Genomic DNA, 20767 nt, shown 5'->3' with positions numbered 1-20767 from the left:
CACCGCTTCGGCCGAATATGACCGTACCCGGCGGACACTACACGGTTCTGTAACGCAAGGATTGTAGTCGGCAGATGCCTGATATCTGTTTTCTGCCGACGAGGATTGAATAAGCCGGAAGATTACCGCCTAGAGGCAGCAACAGCCCCGCAAGGAAATTTTGAGCGTCTGTTGCTGCCTCTAGGCGGGAATCTTCCGGCTTATTCAATCCTCGTCGGCAGAAAACAGAGAGATCAGGCATCTCAAAATTTTCTTGCGCGGCTGTTGCTGCTTCAAGGCGGAAATCTTCCGGATCAACATCCAACAGATAGATTTAGGCATTTGCCAAAAATAGCCTTCTACAGAACTAGCGGTACCGTAACTGTTGGGTGGATGAGAGATTTGTTGTTAGGGGGTGGTTTTGAATATTGAATATGTGGAGGAAAACATATTTTCCTAAACCTGAATCGGGTTGGAGTTGAAACTGTGATTCAGAACGGATTGCGCCAGTTTCAACCTGGTTTAAAAACGTTTGTTTGAGTACTTTCAAGTTAGTTTCGTTGGCGCTCCTGTTTGGGGCGCCCTGACCGGGATCACGGTCAGTTTGAGCGCGCACCTGATTTGACGTTTCCAAATGTAAACAAGCATCCCAATGCAGGGGTGGAATCGAAAAACTGTTGCAAAATCACCACGCTGATTCCCATAGGGTTGAACAAACTGTGCCGCATCTTGAATTATTTTTCAAAATGTGGTGAGTATCTATGTTTTCAAAAATTTGTAAGAAAATCAGGAGTGCGTATAAACAAAATCTGAAAGCGTTAACATTCATTAAAAATGATTGCCTTTCGAAGAAAAATACAAAAACTGGGGGTTAGATCTGACGGAAATGGTCTATCTCGAGTTATCACATAATTAGCCCCTACCGGAAGTTCATATCGACGCTAGCGCCACGCAGTGGTCGAGTTCTGAACTAAATTGTGTCTCATGTGGAAGTGCTTATCCTCCTGAGCAACTTTGCCGAAGACTGCATCCTTCTATGTGCTCTCAATCTCGAGTTATCGCATAATTGGCAACTATCGGAAGTTCATATCGACGCTAGCGCCACGCAGTGGTCGAGTTCTGAACTAAATTGTATCTCATGTGGAAGTCCTTATCCTCCTGAGCAACTTTGCCGAAGACAGCATTTTTCTATGTGCTCGCAATCTCGAGTTATCGCATAATTAGCCCCTACCGGAAGTTCATATCGACGCTAGCGCCACGCAGCGGTCAAGTTCTGAACTAAATTGTATCTCATGTGGAAGTCCTTATCCTCCTGAACAAATTTGCCGAAGACAGCATCCTTCTATGTGCTCGCAATCTCGAGTTATCGCATAATTAGCCCCTACCGGAAGTTCATATCGACGCTAGCGCCACGCAGTGGTCGAGTTCTGAACTAAATTGTATCTCATGTGGAAGTTCTTATCCTCCTGAGCAAGTTTGCCGAAGACAGCATCCTTCTATGTGCTCGCAATCTCGAGTTATCGCATAATTAGCCTCCACGGAAGTTCATATCGACGCTAGCGCCACGCAGCGGTCGAGTTCTGAACTAAATTGTATCTCATGTGAAAGTCCTTATCCTCCTGAGCAACTTGTAGCATGGTCACTTTTTTGTAAATATTATTTTAAGATTTATTCAATATAAATATAGATGTACATAAATTGTTACATAATTATATTGTTTTTTCATGTTCTTCAATGTTAATTTATTATTCGTGTTAAATTATTTTTCATTTAATCATATATCATTTCATTGTCAAATTTAACAAATTCAATAGTTCACTTAAATATATGCGATATTCAGTATCACAGTTCAAAATGAAATGCACTTTTCCAAAACCGCATACAAAACTTGCATACAAGTCGCCTTCTACCAATACTATATCAAATAAAAGTCCCTGTCGCCTTACACACTACACCACGAAACACGAATAAGCCTAAGGTTCAAAGTTCAAGCCCGAACGTTAACGATCGTTATAAATAGATCGGAGTCCAAAAATAGACGGAACGATACAGGTCATTCAGATGGAATGGTAGCGAAAGAGATAGCGCTTCAATCGGTTCTCATTCGTAGTTGATGAGGATCGTCGTTTGAAAAGGTCGTGAAATTACTTCGGTGATTTTACGTACTTCCGTCCACGAAGATGTAAAATCACACCTTATCTGAGGACTTTCAGAATCTCTACTCGTCCATTTTGACCTGGACCGTGGAAGAGGCGAGAGTGCGTGAATATTTTTAGTGTCGCGGTGTGTTTCATTTGGTAATAAATTAAAATGTGAGAAGTTTTGTAGATTGAAATTAATGTTCCTTTTCGTTAGTCAAGTAAAGTTCGTTAGCCTAAAGCCAAGAAGGTTAAGTGCGGTCAAGTTAGTTTGTGTGTGCGTTTGTGAATAAAAAAGGTAATTGTGAACTTTTTTTTGTGTGGAGAATTTTTTGTTAATGCGTCGAACAGCCGTTCGACGGCTTTTTATTTAGGATCGAAATCTAGCGATCTACGGCCCAAGCTCGGCACACTGCATCTGCAAGCTAAACGCTGCTCTCGACCCCACGCTTCAGCGTTCAGAAGTCCCGGTTTGAGGGGAAAGCCGGAAGGGAACAAACCGTTCCGACAGAGCGGCCACCACCATTTCTATTACCTCGTGGACAGGCCACGTGTGAAGCCCCCGACGATCCCCACCGTCGTCAACTGCGTCATACGTCACCGACGCACGTGATTTCCGGCGTGCGACACTTCATCAAGGAGTAAATCTAAAAAGTCGCAGTTCGTTGCCGTATTTGGAGTAGTAGCCGCAATACCACCATCGTCGATGTGCTAATTTCGGAATCCTGCTTTGCCGTCCCATTCTTCGTCCGGCACTTCTGCTTTGCCAGCCCATTGAACGGCCGTCGCTTCTGCTTTGCCGGCGGCATTCATCGCAGCATCTAAAAGGGTCCGTGAGTACAAGCCAAACCAAACTAACCATGCGCATGCGTTAAAACCCCACACAATAACCGAGCTCGAAGATAAAAAGAAGATGATCGATAAATGTCGATAGAATTAGTTTAGCAAATCCGCACACACATTAGGGAAAGTAGGAAGAAGAAGTAGAAGAGGAAAGGAACACACAATTATGAATAAAACCTAGGTTATCAAATTTGAATAAATTTCTAAATGTTTTTGCTGTTCTCAACCAGATTATGTATTTTTGTAATATGTTAGTGCTTTCCCTGTAACAGTTTTTTTGGTCTTCGAGATTTCTCACGTTTCGCGTCGTTCTACCTGTTTCTTTTTCTGTTTTTTGTACGCCAGGATAGACTGCCTGGGAAATCAGTCTCTCCACTCACGTGTCTGAAGCGAACAGGGAAATTTGAATTAGTGAGTTCTTCCAGTGATGATACTCGTGAGTGGTGTCTTTTTGTGTCGGTAGAACGACGGTCAACATCAACTATTTTTTGAGAATCGCTTAAGGCGACCTCTATAACTGAGAAATCTCGATCCACTATTCCTTTGAGTTTTCTGTATCGTTTCCTAAATTGCTATTTGGACTCTTATAAAACAAACCCGCCCTGAGGTTGGGTTTCTTGCCGGGCAAACATAACTCGACAGACGGTCCTCTTCGGAGGTGGCGCTAAAGCCGTCTGTTTCTTGAGCCAGGGAACGAAACAGGAGACGGAAAACCTTTAGCCGTATTTTAAACTATGCCGAAGACAGCATCCTTCTATGTGCTCGCAATCTCGAGTTATCGCATAATTAGCCTCTACCGGAAGTTCATATCGATGCTAGCGCCACGCGGTGGTCGAGTTCTGAACTAAATTGTATCTCATGTGGAAGTTCTTATCCTCCTGAGCAAGTTTGCCGAAGACAGCATCCTTCTATGTGCTCGCAATCTCGTGTTATCGCATAATTAGCCCCTACCGGAAGTTCATATCGACGCTAGCGCCACGCAGCGGTCAAGTTCTGAACTAAATTGTATCTCATGTGGAAGTCCTTATTCTCCTGAACAACTTTGCCGAAGACAGCATCCTTCTATGTGCTCGCAATCTCGAGTTATCGCATAATTAGCCTCTACCGGAAGTTCATATCGATGCTAGCGCCACGCAGCGGTCGAGTTCTGAACTAAATTGTATCTCATGTGGAAGTTCTTATCCTCCTGAGCAAGTTTGCCGAAGACAGCATCCTTCTATGTGCTCGCAATCTCGTGTTATCGCATAATTAGCCTCTACCGGAAGTTCATATCGATGCTAGCGCCACGCAGCGGTCGAGTTCTGAACTAAATTGTATCTCATGTGGAAGTCCTTATCCTCCTGAGCAACTTTGCCGAAGACAGCATCCTTCTATGTGCTCGCAATCTCGAGTTATCGCATAATTAGCCTCTACCGGAAGTTCATATCGATGCTAGCGCCACGCAGTGGTCGAGTTCTGAACTAAATTGTATCTCATGTGGAAGTGCTTATCCTCCTGAGCAACTTTGCCGAAGACAGCATCCTTCTATGTGCTCGCAATCTCGAGTTATCGCATAATTAGCCCCTACCGGAAGTTCATATCGACGCTAGCGCCACGTCGCGGTCGAGTTCTGAGCTAAATTGTATCCCATGTGGAAGTCCTTATCCTCCTGAGCAACTATGCCGAAGACAGCATCCTTCTATGTGCTCGCAATCTCGAGTTATCGCATAATTAGCCTCTACCGATGCTAGCGCCACGCAGTGGTCGAGTTCTGAACTAAATTGTATCTCATGTGTAAGTTCTTATCCTCCTGAGCAAGTTTGCCAAAGACAGCATCCTTCTATGTGCTCGCAATCTCGAGTTATCGCATAATTAGCCCCTACCGGAAGTTCATATCGACGCTAGCGCCACGCAGCGGTCAAGTTCTGAACTAAATTGTATCTCATGTGGAAGTCCTTATCCTCCTGAACAACTTTGCCGAAGACAGCATCCTTCTATGTGCTCGCAATCTCGAGTTATCGCATAATTAGTGTAGGATCGCAGTAATCATTGATTGTTATACATTGTCACATTGGTTCAATAAATATTCATTCTAATACTAACACTACAGCTCGAAGGACGTTTCTTCAGAGAAGTATAAGACACTTATGATGTTCGGAGGTCCCGATGTACGACGAATCACCTCAAAAGTTGCTAAAGTTAGAAGCGGAACAATTGATAACCGATATCGTATAGCCGTGAATTTGCTGGATGAGTATTTCGTGCCACGAGTTTCAAAAACTTTCGAACGCCAGAAGTTTAGAACAATGACATCAATGCCACAAGAAAAGCTGGACACTTTCGTCGTACGGCTGAAGCATCAAGCGACCAATTGTGATTTCGGAAACCAAGTAGAGAACATGATCGTTGACCAGATTGTAAGTACAACACAAGATTTAAAACTTAAACGAAGATGCCTGGAGAAAAACTTAAAACTAAAGGAAGTCCTCGACATAGCACGAACGCACGAATCTGTCGAGTTACAGCTGAATAACTGGGACGGAAAGCAAACACCGAAATTGGACCTGAATGCTGTGGATGAAAAATCTGTTGCTGCCAGCGAAGTTTTGAAGGTGACGGACTATGTGGGACGTAAATGTAGCCGATGTGATGGAAAACATGATGTTCGGGATCCTTCCTGTCCAGCCAAAACCCGTAAGTGTAATATTTGTGACAAAACAGGACATTTCGCTCGTTGCTGTTACCGGAAGAGAAAGCAAGATGCTGAATTCAAGTTTGCAGATAGATCGAATCAACCGAAGATAAAACGCTTCATTCGTGAAATCGAAGATACTAGCGCTGATGACGAAGGAACTGTTTTCAACCTATTTCACCTTGGAACTGGAAAACGATTTGTGATCGTGAACATCGGAGGCCACCCTGTGAAATTTATAGTGGATACTGGAGCAGACGAAAATGTGCTAGCTGAAAATGATTGGAAGAAATTAAAACAAGCTGGTTTCGAAGCATATGCAATAAGGACAGGGAGCAAGAAGATTTTCAACGCTTATGGATCAAATACACCGCTTAGTGTTTTGGGAGAACTTGACGCTGAAATTACGTTCAACGGGAAATCAATTGATTCTACGCTTTACGTGATTTCTGGAGGGAAATATTCGTTGCTTTCGGGAGATGCCGCTATCAAGCTAGGTATCCTGCAGTTCACTTATGCGATTGAAGTTGATCCGTTTCCATCAATCAGAGGTAAGTAATAATACTTTGATCGAATAAAAAAAAAAATTGTTTGGATACTTCATAAGGTGTGGTTGCAAACGTTAAAATTGATAAAAATGTGCCACCCGTGCGACAAAGCTTGCGAAGGATTCCATTTCCCTTAGAAGAGTTAGCAATAGCGAAACTCAAAGAATTAGAGAGGCAAGACATAATTGAACGAGTCTTTGAAGCTTCAGAATGGGTTTCTCCAATGATAGTCAAAAGGAAAAGTCAAACAGAAGTACGTATAATTGTTGATTTACGCGAGGCAAATAAAACTGTCATTCGCGAAGTACATCCCCTACCGATGCTTGAACAAATGACTAAAAAAATAGGTTGGGATCAATAATGATATTGATTATATTTTCATGATTTATAATTATAATCATAAAATTTCAGGTGGCCATTCCATTTTTACGAAGCTTGATATTCGTCAAGCATTTCACCAAGTGGAATTGAACAGAAATGTAGGTATATAACGACCTTCATTTCTCCACTTGGGTTAATGCGTTACAAAAGACTCATGTTCGGTCTCTCGGCGGCCCCTGAACTTTTCCAAAAAGCGATGGAAACAATATTTGCCGATTTTCCTTGGCTGATAATTTTTATCGATGATATTTTAATACCAGCCAAGAATATCGAGGAATTGCGGTGTAGAACGAATCTTGTGAACCAAAGGCTACAGCAATACAACATTTTGATCAATGCAGATAAAACTGAATACGGCGTAACAGAACTTGATTTCATTGGTTACCACATAACCCCAAATGGTATATCAGTTTCTAAGAGCAAGTTGGAGGCAATTGATAAGCTCGATGCACCTAAATCGACTGAAGAAGTTCGAAGTTTCCTTGGATTAGTGAACTTTGTAAATCGATATATTCCACACATGGCAACAATAACAAATCCTCTAAATCAACTTACGCACAAAGGAACAAAGTTCCATTGGAATTCTGTTCATCAACAAGCATTCGATCAAATTAAAAATATATTAAAGAAAGACGAGAGCCTAGGATTTTATAATCCAGATTTTGAAACATATGTAATTGCTGACGGAAGCCCGGTTGGACTTGGTGCAGTATTGGTTCAGAAAAATGACACTGGTCAGTTTAAGATAATTCACTATGCTTCAAAGACCCTCACAGCTACTGAGAAGAAGTATGCACAAACTGAGCGGGAAGCATTAGCTCTAGTGTGGGGGTGCGAAAAGTTCTACTACTATTTGTATGGTTAACATGTCGGTTGGATAAAACACCTGTTTCAAGGTTTTCCAAATGAAGGCGCGTCCCCTCTCTTTTGACTACTTTGTGTTTTTGAGGGTTGAAATTTGGAGATAGTTTATTCTTTCGAATGAAGTTCTTCACCACTACCAAGTCTCCAACATCGATAGTGGATTGTTTTGCATTCCGTTTTTCGTCAATATATTGTTTTCCTTTTTCCTTGATACGTGCATCGTTTTGTTTTGCTTGATCGAAGTTTACTTTACGTGTGGATCGTGGTAGCTTATCTCGCAAGTTCCAACCGAACATGAGTTCAGCAGGAGAGAAATTGGTAACTGAGTGTGGTGTTGATCGATACGCATGTAAGAAGTCTTGTAGGTCGCATTTCCAATCGCGACCCATTGCATCGCTGATTTTGATAGATCTTAATAACGTTCTATTTTGTCTTTCTACTTGTCCATTTTGGAAAGCTGCATATGGAACAGAATGTTTTATTTCAATTCCGTTTGTTTTACAGAAAGTGGAAAACTCTTCAGACGCAAATGGTTGGCCATTATCACAAACTATTTCTTCAGGATATCCAAATCGTGCAAATATCTCTCTTAGTTTTGTGATTGTTAGTTTAGCTGTCATGGAGTTTTGGATAACTACTTCTAAATATCTAGAAAAATAATCAGTTACAACCAACAAATGGTGCCCTCCTGGAATTTCCATGAAATCCATTGCAATTTTCATCCATGGTCTTTCTGGTATTTCTGTTCGTGTGATTGGTTGTGTCTCCGGAATAGAAACTAAAACGCACCCTGAACAATTTCCTACAAAATGTTCAATCATGGAGTCCATTCCAGACCACCAAACTTTTGATCGCAGCCGTCGTTTCATTGATGATATGCCAAGATGAGGCTCGTGTGCTAAAACCAACGTTCGCTTTTGCAATACCCTAGGAATAACTATTTTGTTATCCTTCATCACAACTCACTGGTTTGTAGTAATGCAGTTTGAAAGTTTCTTATATTTCATTAATGTTTTGGGCCATCGTCGAGCTGCATATGGTAACCATTTGATGAGCTCTTGAAGTTCCTCATTAGCATAAGTTGCTTTTTCTATTTCTTGCAACGACAGAGCTATGGGACACGTATCTTGAGTGATATATCTGATTATTCTTTCCGTTTCTTCATCAAAACTAGGTCCGTTATCGGGTATAGTTTGGCATAATCGAGAAAGAGGGTCAGCTATATTTCCTTTTCCTGGTCTATACATAATTTTGTAGTCGTAAGACATCAGTCGTAGTTTCCATCTTTCTATTCGAGGTGATGGTTTAACCCGATCTCCAAAAATTACCACAAGTGGTTTATGGTCGGTTCTGATATGTAGAGGTCAGGAATTACAACTGCTCTGTTTAAGGTGGTTTTACAGAATGATCATTTATTAACTTTACTGACTGTCATTGCCTACTCTGAGTCATTGTCTGTGCCTACCTTGATCAAATACATTAATATCATTCACTGCAACTTAGGGGAAAAGAAGACTTCCTGCTCAAAAGAAAAATCATCATGGTTTGGAATACGATGGAAGCACCGTATATATCAAGATCCTGGTCAAATTAGCACATACGTACAAGAGAATACTGTCCATCACATTAAAGTCGTCAGCACCGGAGAAAAGTGGAAGCAACTGAAAAATTATCGGGTAATTTGGAAATAACCCAGGCTCAGGTAAAACGTGTCTTCACATGGTGAGTACTAACTAGCAGTGCTGGGAATGGTAATAGTAGTAGGCTTGAATTTTCGCGAAAATCACGTGGCTCTCCCAGTGCAGTAGTTCAAAAACGTGAATCTCATTAAGTAGCCTATGTTGGGTGCACGAATTTTCTAAACCATGAGTGTCATTGAGGGCTCTAAATGCGGGAAATACAGCGGGAAATAGAACATTTTTCTACAGTAATTCTGGGTTGCCCTTAGCAACGTGTGTTTTGCTATTTTCAAGGCTTTTGCCTACAGCAGCGATGGGCGTGAGTTTCACTGGCTTCGCTGACTGTGATTGGCTTTGCTTGGCTACTGTAGAGTGAATGTCAAGATTTTTCCCAACCCTGCTAACTAGATGTCCCGAGCTCAACCGAGTTGAAAGCATGACAAACAAATTAAGTTGAATTTGTGAGTACTGGAGTTGCTGGAGTTGAACAGACACAAAACTTTTATTTTGTAATAAGTAGAAGAGGTGTTTGAAGAATTAATCTCGTGATATTTGTAGAAAACTTCAATACATTTTCTGGTAGCAGATTAGTGCAATGCTCCTTAACAAAGTTCTTACAAAATTATTGATGGATCCTTGATTATATCATTTGTGATTTCCTGTTGTGATCCTTGGTAGCTTCATGGAATGGAAGAATTCTAGGGTAAGAAACCCACACCCATCCCTGTGCAAGTGGATGTCCAAGGATAGAAGACAGATGAAAGTCCTGTACAATATGGACAACAAATATTATTAAGCAACGATTGGAATGAGCTGCCCTGAGTTGAATATTTGTGAATTCACTTAGTGAAGAAAACTAGGAATTAGTACTGAACATACGTGCCAATTGCCTTCTACATAGTGGTTCTTGACTTGTAAACGAGTGAGAAAAGTTGACTTAAATCTAAAGCATAGTCCTAAACATGAATATGTACACAGGTTATAACTTACAACTAGATGCTATAAGCAATTTGCTTAGATACCGCAGGACACATCAGTAATACAACAGTTCTATCGTTTATAGGTGAGACTTTACATCAACAGCAAAATGAATGCTACTTCTGAAACTTTTACCCCATAGATCGTTTAACCCTACGAATTATGTCCATCAGCAAATGGTAGAGGACAGACAACAAAAAAAATCTAAAGTAAGCTATTTACTTTGTTCACTCATACAGACATACTAATCCTAATTCAACTAAACTTCCTCCAGAAGTTTTAAAAAAATTTGCACTTTATGAATTAAATTTGGAAATAAAGTTCTTGTAATTTTGAATTAACAAGTTGTGATCAACAAAGATTCTTAATTTGATTTAACTAGTGAGATTCTTGACGGATTCACTTTATACGCTTAGGTAGATTTCTCCTGTTTATACCAGCTTCAACTTCATAATTCCAATTGTAAACTACTTTAAGATTTTTTTTTTAATGTTACTCTCAAAAAAACCGAATTCCAAATGAAATATTTCACTAATATTTATTTGTTGCTATACAATTACATCATAAACAGTTGAAATCATTAGCACTTGGAAAATGTACCACGTACCTGTTTTGAAACAGATCTAACGTAATATTGGCATAATTGAACATTTCTACAAGAAATTCTCAGCTAAACCTACATTATAAACAATCTTTTACATTTTTATCGTTAGGGTAATTATCACCAAAAACACTGAGCAAACGAACAACACTGTTTATATTGAGAACACCATTATATCGAGCAGTATCTATTTGAAAATATTTGAATAATTGTTATTAAAAATTATGCAGATTTCCAGAGTGGATGTAACTAGTCAAACAAGCAGCAATTTGTTAGGCTGATACAAACACCTAAGCGTATAATCCATCAAGAATCTCACTAGTTAAATCAAATTAAGAATCTCTGTTGATCACAACTTGTTAATTCAAAATTACAAGAACGTTATTTCCAAATTTAATTCATCAAGTGCAAAATTTTTAAACCTCTGGTGGAAGTTTAGTTGAATTAGGATTAGTATGTCTGTATGAGTGAACAAAGTAAATAGCTTACTTTAGATATTTTGTTGTCTGTCCTTTACCATTTGCTGATGGACATAATTCGTAGGGTTAAACGATCTATGGGGTAAAAGTTTCAGAAGTAACCTTCATTTTGCTGTTGATGTAAAGTCTACCTATGAACGGTAGAACTGTAGTATCACTGATGTGTCCTGCGGTATCTAAGCAAATTGCTTATAGCATCTAGTTGTAAGTTATAACCTGTGTACATATTCATGTTTAGGACTATGCTTTAGATTTAAGTTAACTTTTTCTCACTCGTTTACAAGTCAAGAACCACTATGTAGAAGGCAATTGGCACGTATGTTCAGTACTAATTCCTAGTTTTCCTCACTAAGCGAATTCACAAATATTCTCAGGGCAGCTCATTCCAATCGTTGCTTAATTATATTTGTTGTCCATATTGTACAGGACTTTCATCTGTCTTCCATCCTTGGACATCCACTTGCACAGGGATGGGTGTGGGTTTCTTACCCTAGAATTCTTCCATTCCATGCTACCAAGCTACCAAGGATCACAACAGGAAATCACAAATGATATACAGTAATTTCTCGATTATATCACGGACCCAAAACAATTTAGCGTGATATACCGAAGCGTGATATAATGAAAATGTATTTTCTGCCATATATTTTTTACAAAATTTGGGCTTTGTATTGCAGAAATAAAGCCCATTCAATTGAAAACCACGTTAGGCATGGGCCAAATGGATACATGTTGCTTGTTTGGGGTTGTTTATCAATGTAAAATATATGAATTTCATATAATTATTGTAGCGTGATTAAATCGAACAGAAAACCGTGCTAAAATCGAGAGTGATATAATAAAGCGTTATTAAAACGAGTAGTGAGGGGACGCGCCTTCATTTGGAAAACCTTGAAACAGGTGTTTTATCCAACCGACATGTTAACCATACAAAAAGGATTGGTAATCAAAACCCATTTATGTGTTCAAAAGAAGGATATAGAGGTATAATCTAACAATTATTTGATTATTATAAATCTATATAGATATATTCCTATTCAAATATTGGCATAAAATGTATTTGAATTTCAGATGTGATTTCAAGCCAATTGCCATCGAATGAAGAAAGAGGAAAACGTCAATATCAACCAGAGTCCAGAGTAGCCGAATCAAAAAGATCAAAACGTCTCCCTAAGCATTTTCAAGATTTTGCGTTATATAATGTAGAAAGGCTTTAATCAATAATCCTTGTATTCACACTTACTATTTCATTAAACAAAATGTTAATTATTAGAAAAAGGGAGAGATGTAGGATCGCAGTAATCATTGATTGTTATACATTGTCACATTGGTTCAATAAATATTCATTTTAATACTAACACTACAGCTCGAAGGACGTTTCTTCAATTAGCCTCTACCGGAAGTTCATATCGATGCTAGCGCCACGCAGCGGTCGAGTTCTGAACTAAATTGTATCTCATGTGGAAGTTCTTATCCTCCTGAGCAACTTTGCCGAAGACAGCATCCTTCTATGTGCTCGCAATCTCGTGTTATCGCATAATTAGCCTCTACCGGAAGTTCATATCGATGCTAGCGCCACGCAGCGGTCGAGTTCTGAACTAAATTGTATCTCATGTGGAAGTCCTTATCCTCCTGAGCAAGTTTGCCGAAGACAGCATCCTTCTATGTGCTCGCAATCTCGAGTTATCGCATAATTAGCCCCTACCGGAAGTTCATATCGATGCTAGCGCCACGCAGTGGTCAAGTTCTGAACTAAATTGTATCTCATGAGGAAGTCCTTATCCTCCTGAACAACTTTGCCGAAGACAGCATCCTTCTATGTGCTCGCAATCTCGTGTTATCGCATAATTAGCCTCTACCGGAAGTTCATATCGATGCTAGCGCCACGCAGCGGTCGAGTTCTGAACTAAATTGTATCTCATGTGGAAGTCCTTATCCTCCTGAGCAACTTTGCCGAAGACAGCATCCTTCTATGTGCTCGCAATCTCGAGTTATCGCATAATTAGCCTCTACCGGAAGTTCATATCGATGCTAGCGCCACGCAGTGGTCGAGTTCTGAACTAAATTGTATCTCATGTGGAAGTCCTTATCCTCCTGAGCAATTTTGCCGAAGACAGCATCCTTCTATGTGCTCGCAATCTCGAGTTATCGCATAATTAGCCTCTACCGGAAGTTCATATCGATGCTAGCGCCACGCAGTGGTCGAGTTCTGAACTAAATTGTATCTCATGTGGAAGTTCTTATCCTCCTGAGCAAGTTTGCCGAAGACAGCATCCTTCTATGTGCTCGCAATCTCGAGTTATCGCATAATTAGCCTCTACCGGAAGTTCATATCGATGCTAGCGCCACGCAGCGGTCGAGTTCTGAACTAAATTGTATCTCATGTGGAAGTCCTTATCCTCCTGAGCAATTTTGCCGAAGACAGCATCCTTCTATGTGCTCGCAATCTCGAGTTATCGCATAATTAGCCTCTACCGGAAGTTCATATCGATGCTAGCGCCACGCAGTGGTCGAGTTCTGAACTAAATTGTATCTCATGTGGAAGTTCTTATCCTCCTGAGCAAGTTTGCCGAAGACAGCATCCTTCTATGTGCTCGCAATCTCGAGTTATCGCATAATTAGCCTCTACCGGAAGTTCATATCGATGCTAGCGCCACGCAGCGGTCGAGTTCTGAACTAAATTGTATCTCATGTGGAAGTCCTTATCCTCCTGAGCAAGTTTGCCGAAGACAGCATCCTTCTATGTGCTCGCAATCTCGAGTTATCGCATAATTAGCCCCTACCGGAAGTTCATATCGATGCTAGCGCCACGCAGCGGTCAAGTTCTGAACTAAATTGTATCTCATGAGGAAGTCCTTATCCTCCTGAACAACTTTGCCGAAGACAGCATCCTTCTATGTGCTCGCAATCTCGTGTTATCGCATAATTAGCCTCTACCGGAAGTTCATATCGATGCTAGCGCCACGCAGTGGTCGAGTTCTGAACTAAATTGTATCTCATGTGGAAGTCCTTATCCTCCTGAGCAATTTTGCCGAAGACAGCATCCTTCTATGTGCTCGCAATCTCGAGTTATCGCATAATTAGCCTCTACCGGAAGTTCATATCGATGCTAGCGCCACGCAGTGGTCGAGTTCTGAACTAAATTGTATCTCATGTGGAAGTTCTTATCCTCCTGAGCAAGTTTGCCGAAGACAGCATCCTTCTATGTGCTCGCAATCTCGAGTTATCGCATAATTAGCCTCTACCGGAAGTTCATATCGATGCTAGCGCCACGCAGCGGTCGAGTTCTGAACTAAATTGTATCTCATGTGGAAGTCCTTATCCTCCTGAGCAATTTTGCCGAAGACAGCATCCTTCTATGTGCTCGCAATCTCGAGTTATCGCATAATTAGCCTCTACCGGAAGTTCATATCGATGCTAGCGCCACGCAGTGGTCGAGTTCTGAACTAAATTGTATCTCATGTGGAAGTTCTTATCCTCCTGAGCAAGTTTGCCGAAGACAGCATCCTTCTATGTGCTCGCAATCTCGAGTTATCGCATAATTAGCCTCTACCGGAAGTTCATATCGATGCTAGCGCCACGCAGCGGTCGAGTTCTGAACTAAATTGTATCTCATGTGGAAGTCCTTATCCTCCTGAGCAACTTTGCCGAAGACAGCATCCTTCTATGTGCTCGCGATCTCGAGTTATCGCATAATTAGCCCCTACCGGAAGTTCATATCGACGCTAGCGCCACGTCGCGGTCGAGTTCTGAACTAAATTGTATGCCATGTGGAAGTTCTTGGTCCCCGAAACAAGTTTGCTGAAGACAGTACATTCCTATATGGCCTGAATCTCATACAATTTGGTGATGACTGCAGATTTCTGGACTGAGTGTACTGAAATTCCACGTGGCCAACATGGTCCCCTTCGTAGCCGATTCCCGGTGGCCACTGTTTCCGGAACCGGTATTCCAGGTACTGATCAGAGTCTTGAGGAGTATATCTTTCGAATGCGGCATAAATTTCATTATTCGGTTGATATTTCGCTGATTTATAGGGGTATACATTTCTGGGTCATAATGACCCCAGTATCTTATTAAGTTGTTTTTCTTAACATCCGCGGAAGGTTAAAACAAAAAAAAGCCTATATACGCAGTTACTTTTCGTTTAAAATGTTTAAGGCTCTAACGCAACAAATCTGTTCACAGCTTAGTTTAAATGAACAACACATCTTCAAAAGAAAATATTTGTGGTAAAACGTTTCAACTAGGGTAAGTGTACCATTAATGGACATAGTGGATCCCTATTTCGCCATACGTAATTACTTGAATATCTTCAAATTTTGAAATGTTTTGTGTGTTGCAGTAGTAAGATTTAAGGTATATCTTGATGTTAAAACATTTAAAAATATTAAAAATGTGAAAGTTATCGACATTTCACTTATGGCCAAATAGGAAACCACTATGGCCATAACTGGTACACCTTCCCTATTCAATATAAATTCTAATTTTGGAAGTGTACGTCAAAAACACCGCCTATTATCGAGAGAAGGGAATATTTGTGATTGCAATAACATTTTCCCAGCATATCTCGGAAGGAGATCACGCGTTTACCCCAAAAAAAGTATATGTTGAATATTGGCAGGTTCTAAAGTAATTATCATTCTAACGACACATCTGGCAAGAATTGATAAAACATCAAAATACAAAAATGATTAACATTTAGCTTTACTAAATAATTAAATTTAAAACAGTATTTATAAAGAACAGCCTATTTTTAAAAGAAGGCAAAATTTATAGTTAAACCGATAGAAGAATGGACGCCAAAATTTATTTCGGCATAATAAAACGAAAAGATATAAAAAAGTGCGTTCAGAATCATCGAAGTGGTTGTGCTACTTTTCTCCGAATGCCATTTTCCCGATGACTGGTTTCCCTGAAAAGTGGTGACAAGGAAGAACGATAAACAGTAAAAAGAAGGAAGTATTCTGTCATTCTCGGCTATACACATGTTGGCAAAAATATTGAGGACGGTAAAACTCGAAAGAACCACCAATTAAATAAAGAAGGGTGCATATTAGATGGTCAGTTCGTTCACCACTCTGAAATGTATAAAGTAACGACAATTATGAGTGCTAACAATTTTTCAGAGATGTAGGTTAGTCGGGGTACTGGCATTTGGGGAAACGTAACACAACCCATGAAGTAACTGCAGTAATCGGTTTCTCTTTTCGCTGATAATTTGAGCAGATCAATGTTATCGAGGGGCCCAGATAGCCGTAGCGGTAAACGCGCAGCTATTCAGCATGACCATGCTGAGGGCGTGGGTTCGAATCCCGCTGGTCGAGGATCTTTTCGTAAAGGAAATTTTCTCGATTCCCAGGGCATAGAGTATCTTCGTACCTGCCACACGATATGCGCATGCAAAAATGGTCATTGGCACAGTAAGCTCTCAGTTAATAACTGTGAAAGTGTTCAAAAAAACACTAAGCTGAGAAGCAGGCTCTGTCCCAGTTGGGACGTAACACCAGAAAGGAGGAGAATGTAATCGATTGCCGCCCTCTTGTCAGCTGGAAACAAAAAAAAAATACTTTAAAAATATGAACGATCTTTGTCGGTGTGCAGGAAAACGGTGTGTGGCGACGAAGGATGGACTACGAGCTCGCCCAACTCTACGGCGAACCCAGTATCCAGAAGGTGGCCAAAGCTGGAAGGATACGGTGGGCAGGGCATGTTGCGAGAATGCCGGACAGCAACCCTGCAACGATGGTGTTTGCTTCGGATCTGGTAGGTACAAGAAGGCGTGGAGCGTAGCGAGCTAGGTGGGCGGATCAAGTGCGCATCGATTCGGCGAGCGTGGGGCTGAACCGAGGATGGGGAGATGCGGCCACGAACCGAGTATTGTGGCGTGAAATGGTTGATTCAGTGTTATCTGTTTAGATGTTTACTAAATTAATTAATAAACTTACAAATTAAAGAGCTATTCTAGAAACAAGTTTTGGATAAATTCCTGAGAGATAGAATTTTTGATGGTATCTGTGAAAGCATTTCTGTAGTAATCCCTGAGAAAATTATGAAGAAATTCTTGGGGCATTTCCTGAAGGGATCATTGGAGAATTAATAGAGAAAAGCTTAGAAGACTCCCAAGGATATCTCCGTATATTTTTTGCAGGTTTTTAAGATAAATTTTGCAAGAATCCTTGGGACAACTGCCAAATGAAGATAGAGAAGGAATCCCTGGCCAAACATTTGCAGACATCTCAAGGAATCCATAATGTGCATTCTTGGAAGAAATGCTTGAGATTTTTTTTTTCGAAAAATCAATTAACAAATCCGCGACAGAACTCTAAGAAGATTTTCCTTAAAGAATATCTAAAAACCTCATTGATATTCCTGAATTAATCTTCGAAGGATTTCCTGAAAGAATACTTAGAAGAATTTCTTGAGGTACTCGAAGACAGGAATGTAATGTCTCGTTCAAATTCCGATTGCAACAAACTGGAAATATTTACGCACACTAGCGCCACATATTGAATGAATTCGGAACTTTATTGGGTCGTTCAGGGAAGCACTTCTCACTCTGAAACATTTGTCAAAAACTTCAAAGTCAAAAACTTTCTTTCTCGTTCACATTCTGAGATATTCTACCGCTGCGTTGAATTGTAATCCGAACCGTAAATAACAAGGCCACGAGACGTCAATCATTCAGAAATGTTTATCTTAGCAACCTTCGTGTGTAGACCCCTATAGAACTCTGCATTGTTGTGATATTGTATGAGATTTTGACCTCTACTGGCCTTGTTGTTTACTAATTAGGTATTTCACGGCGAAATACTCTCTCTTTCGCTTTTCTACAAAACTTGGAAGTAATGGTGCCAGCACCAGTCAACTTTGACAGGTACTGGTACCGTTGCACAATGGTCCGAGGGCGGCCAAAACCTCAAAAATCAAAGTTGTTTTATCCGAACAGTAATATTTTTCCCGACTTCCTCAACACTTCTGTAATTCGAATCCAAAGTTTGAAGCAAATTCATTGGAGTTTGAATTTTTTACAGCTCCTTGAGTGGACCGTGGACATGATTTTTCAAGAAAATTAATATTTACGATCCATTTTTCACAAGCTATTTATGAATTTAAAGAGAGCTCAAGCCACAATGGTATCTTCAGAGAAATTGTTTTTATATACATCAAGCACACCTGAGTTGAATAAATGTTTTTATTATATTCATACAAAGTGAATTAAAGCTAAAATTGTTCAAAAAACATATTATTTTTTTATAAAAGTACCCTAAGCCATTAGTAGCCCGTGAATGCCCGCGATGAGAATAAGTTCATTCGAAAGCTAAAAACAAAAGCTTTCAGGTAGGGTACAAATTATTTTGCGAAAGCTTGCGATAGACCACTTTTAACGCATTTGAAGGTGTACGGAGTGCAATTCAAATTAAATAATAATAATCCTGTAATACGCTAGTACATGCATTGTAATCGCAGTAGCCATGAAATGCATCCCGTCCCGAGAAAAAAACGAAAAACTCGCTTCAATCTTCTTCTTCTTCTTCTTGTGATTTCTAGCGTTACGTCCCAACTGGGACATAGCCTGCTTCCTAGCAGGCAGGTGTTCTTATGACCACTTCTGGAGTTATTAACTAAGGACTTTCTATGCCGATTGACCATTTTTGCATGTGTATATTGTTTGGCAGGTACGATGATACTTTATGCTCTTGCAAGTTGAGAAAATTAACTTTACCAAAGACCCTGGACTGGTGGGATTCGAACCCACGATTCTCAGGTTAGTCTAGCTGAATAGCTGCGCGTTTACCGCTAGAACTCTCTGGGCCCCTATGTATGCAATATTCTGGTGTTATACCTTAATTAAATATTGTCTATACCTTTATTCGATATTATTAGGATATTGAACAACCTTGAATTTAAATTTGAGCTGTCACTTAATAAAATAACACAAATTATCTCGGCTTATTAAGATGGTTGAACGAAACTTTTTCCTTCGACATGCAGCCTCCAGATAAAATGTAACAAACTGAAAAAATCATTCCCTACGTGGACTTGCTTTAGCTGTTAAAACAAGTATAATAACAGACTGAAGCTAAAGGCATGACATGCTAAAACTGATTAAATGGATGAACTTCCATAAAGGCAGGGATAGATCTGAGATATTTATGGATAAATGTGCATGAAATTTTCACATTTTTTTCAGACGTCACATAAATTTCAACATATATTTTTGAGTGGTTTTTCCAATCACGAGTTCATCGTAGTGTTTTTTACAAATTTGAAAAATTGGCGCATTTAATAAATAAGGTGGTCATTAAGACAAGATGAACATATTTACTTATGATGGTTTTTGTGTACAGCTTCCATATCTTTACTACTATTCATCGTTAATATTTTTTTGTCAAAAATTGCGCTTTAGTCTAGTTGTTTTACTATTGCAGTTGTGCATGGAAAAATTACTCAAAAATATATGTTGAAATTCAAGTAACGCCTGGCATGCTGTGAAAATTTCATTTCAATTCGTCAATAAATAACTGCGAACCAGCCTGCCTAAGTTGACCATTTTGTATGGAAGTTGAAAATGTATTGTCCAAACCTGAATATTCTTATTAGGGTAGAAGTACCGGTTTTGGCCATACGGCAGTTGTAGCCATAGTGCGTTATACACCGTTTTACACAGTCAATCAGCATGAAATTTTTTGTGTTCAGTAGATCACATTCACATGATCGAACTACATCCATTTACTCGTCCAAATTGATTCAAAACATAAGAAAAACAGTTAATTTTCCTTATAATTTTAACTCCCGTACACCTTATTTGGCCAGGGCACTCTTAATTTGGCCACTCTCATGAGAAATCAATGCGATTGGCCAATATAGGAACCGAAGTTAAAACTCTGGCCGAAACTGGTTCCGTTGACCTATATTGACCAACGGGGTTTTCAAAGCAAAAAAATGGTTTTAGCTCTGTTTTGATATTTTACACACATAATATGGATTGAAAACTTGCATTTGACATATTTGTAGTGTAAAAACGGATACCCATTTAATTTTTGTTGACGTTATCTCTTAGGCTGGCCAAAACCGGTGGTTTTACCCTATCAGTCCAAAATCGAAAATAGAAGTCCTTAATAGTTCAACATGGCATAAAATATGTCAAATATATGATTTCAGCTATTTTGAAGAGAGTTTGAGGTTTTGTCCGACATTTGTTCTAGATCGAACCACTGTGCGTTGTTTTCAGATTTTCCGAAGGAGGGAAAGAGAGCGATATTCTGTTGACGTCACCGTGCAATGGGCAATTTCACCGCAGAGCGAAAGAGAGAGAATGATTTTTGTGCAGAGCCCCATACCTCTAAACCCATAGATACAAGAAATAAATGTAAGGTGTCCGGACATTTGGCCGAATGAGTCATTTGGCCGAATGTCGTTTAGCCGAATTACGAACAAAAACAGTCGAATAGCTAAAATGCTGGTTTTAGGATTCATAAGTGTGTCCCAATAACAGATCACGTAGTCAATTTGTTCGTTTCTATGATGAACGAGACGTCATGTTTGTCGCTATATAAGTGCTCCAAGAGAATGATAAAACCAATCCATTCATTCAGGACAAAG

The sequence above is a fragment of the Aedes aegypti genome, chromosome 2, assembly GCF_002204515.2.
Source record: "Aedes aegypti strain LVP_AGWG chromosome 2, AaegL5.0 Primary Assembly, whole genome shotgun sequence".
NCBI lineage: Eukaryota > Metazoa > Arthropoda > Insecta > Diptera > Culicidae > Aedes > Aedes aegypti.
The sequence above is the reverse complement of the archived record's forward strand: the minus strand, read 5'-3'. Positions refer to the sequence as shown.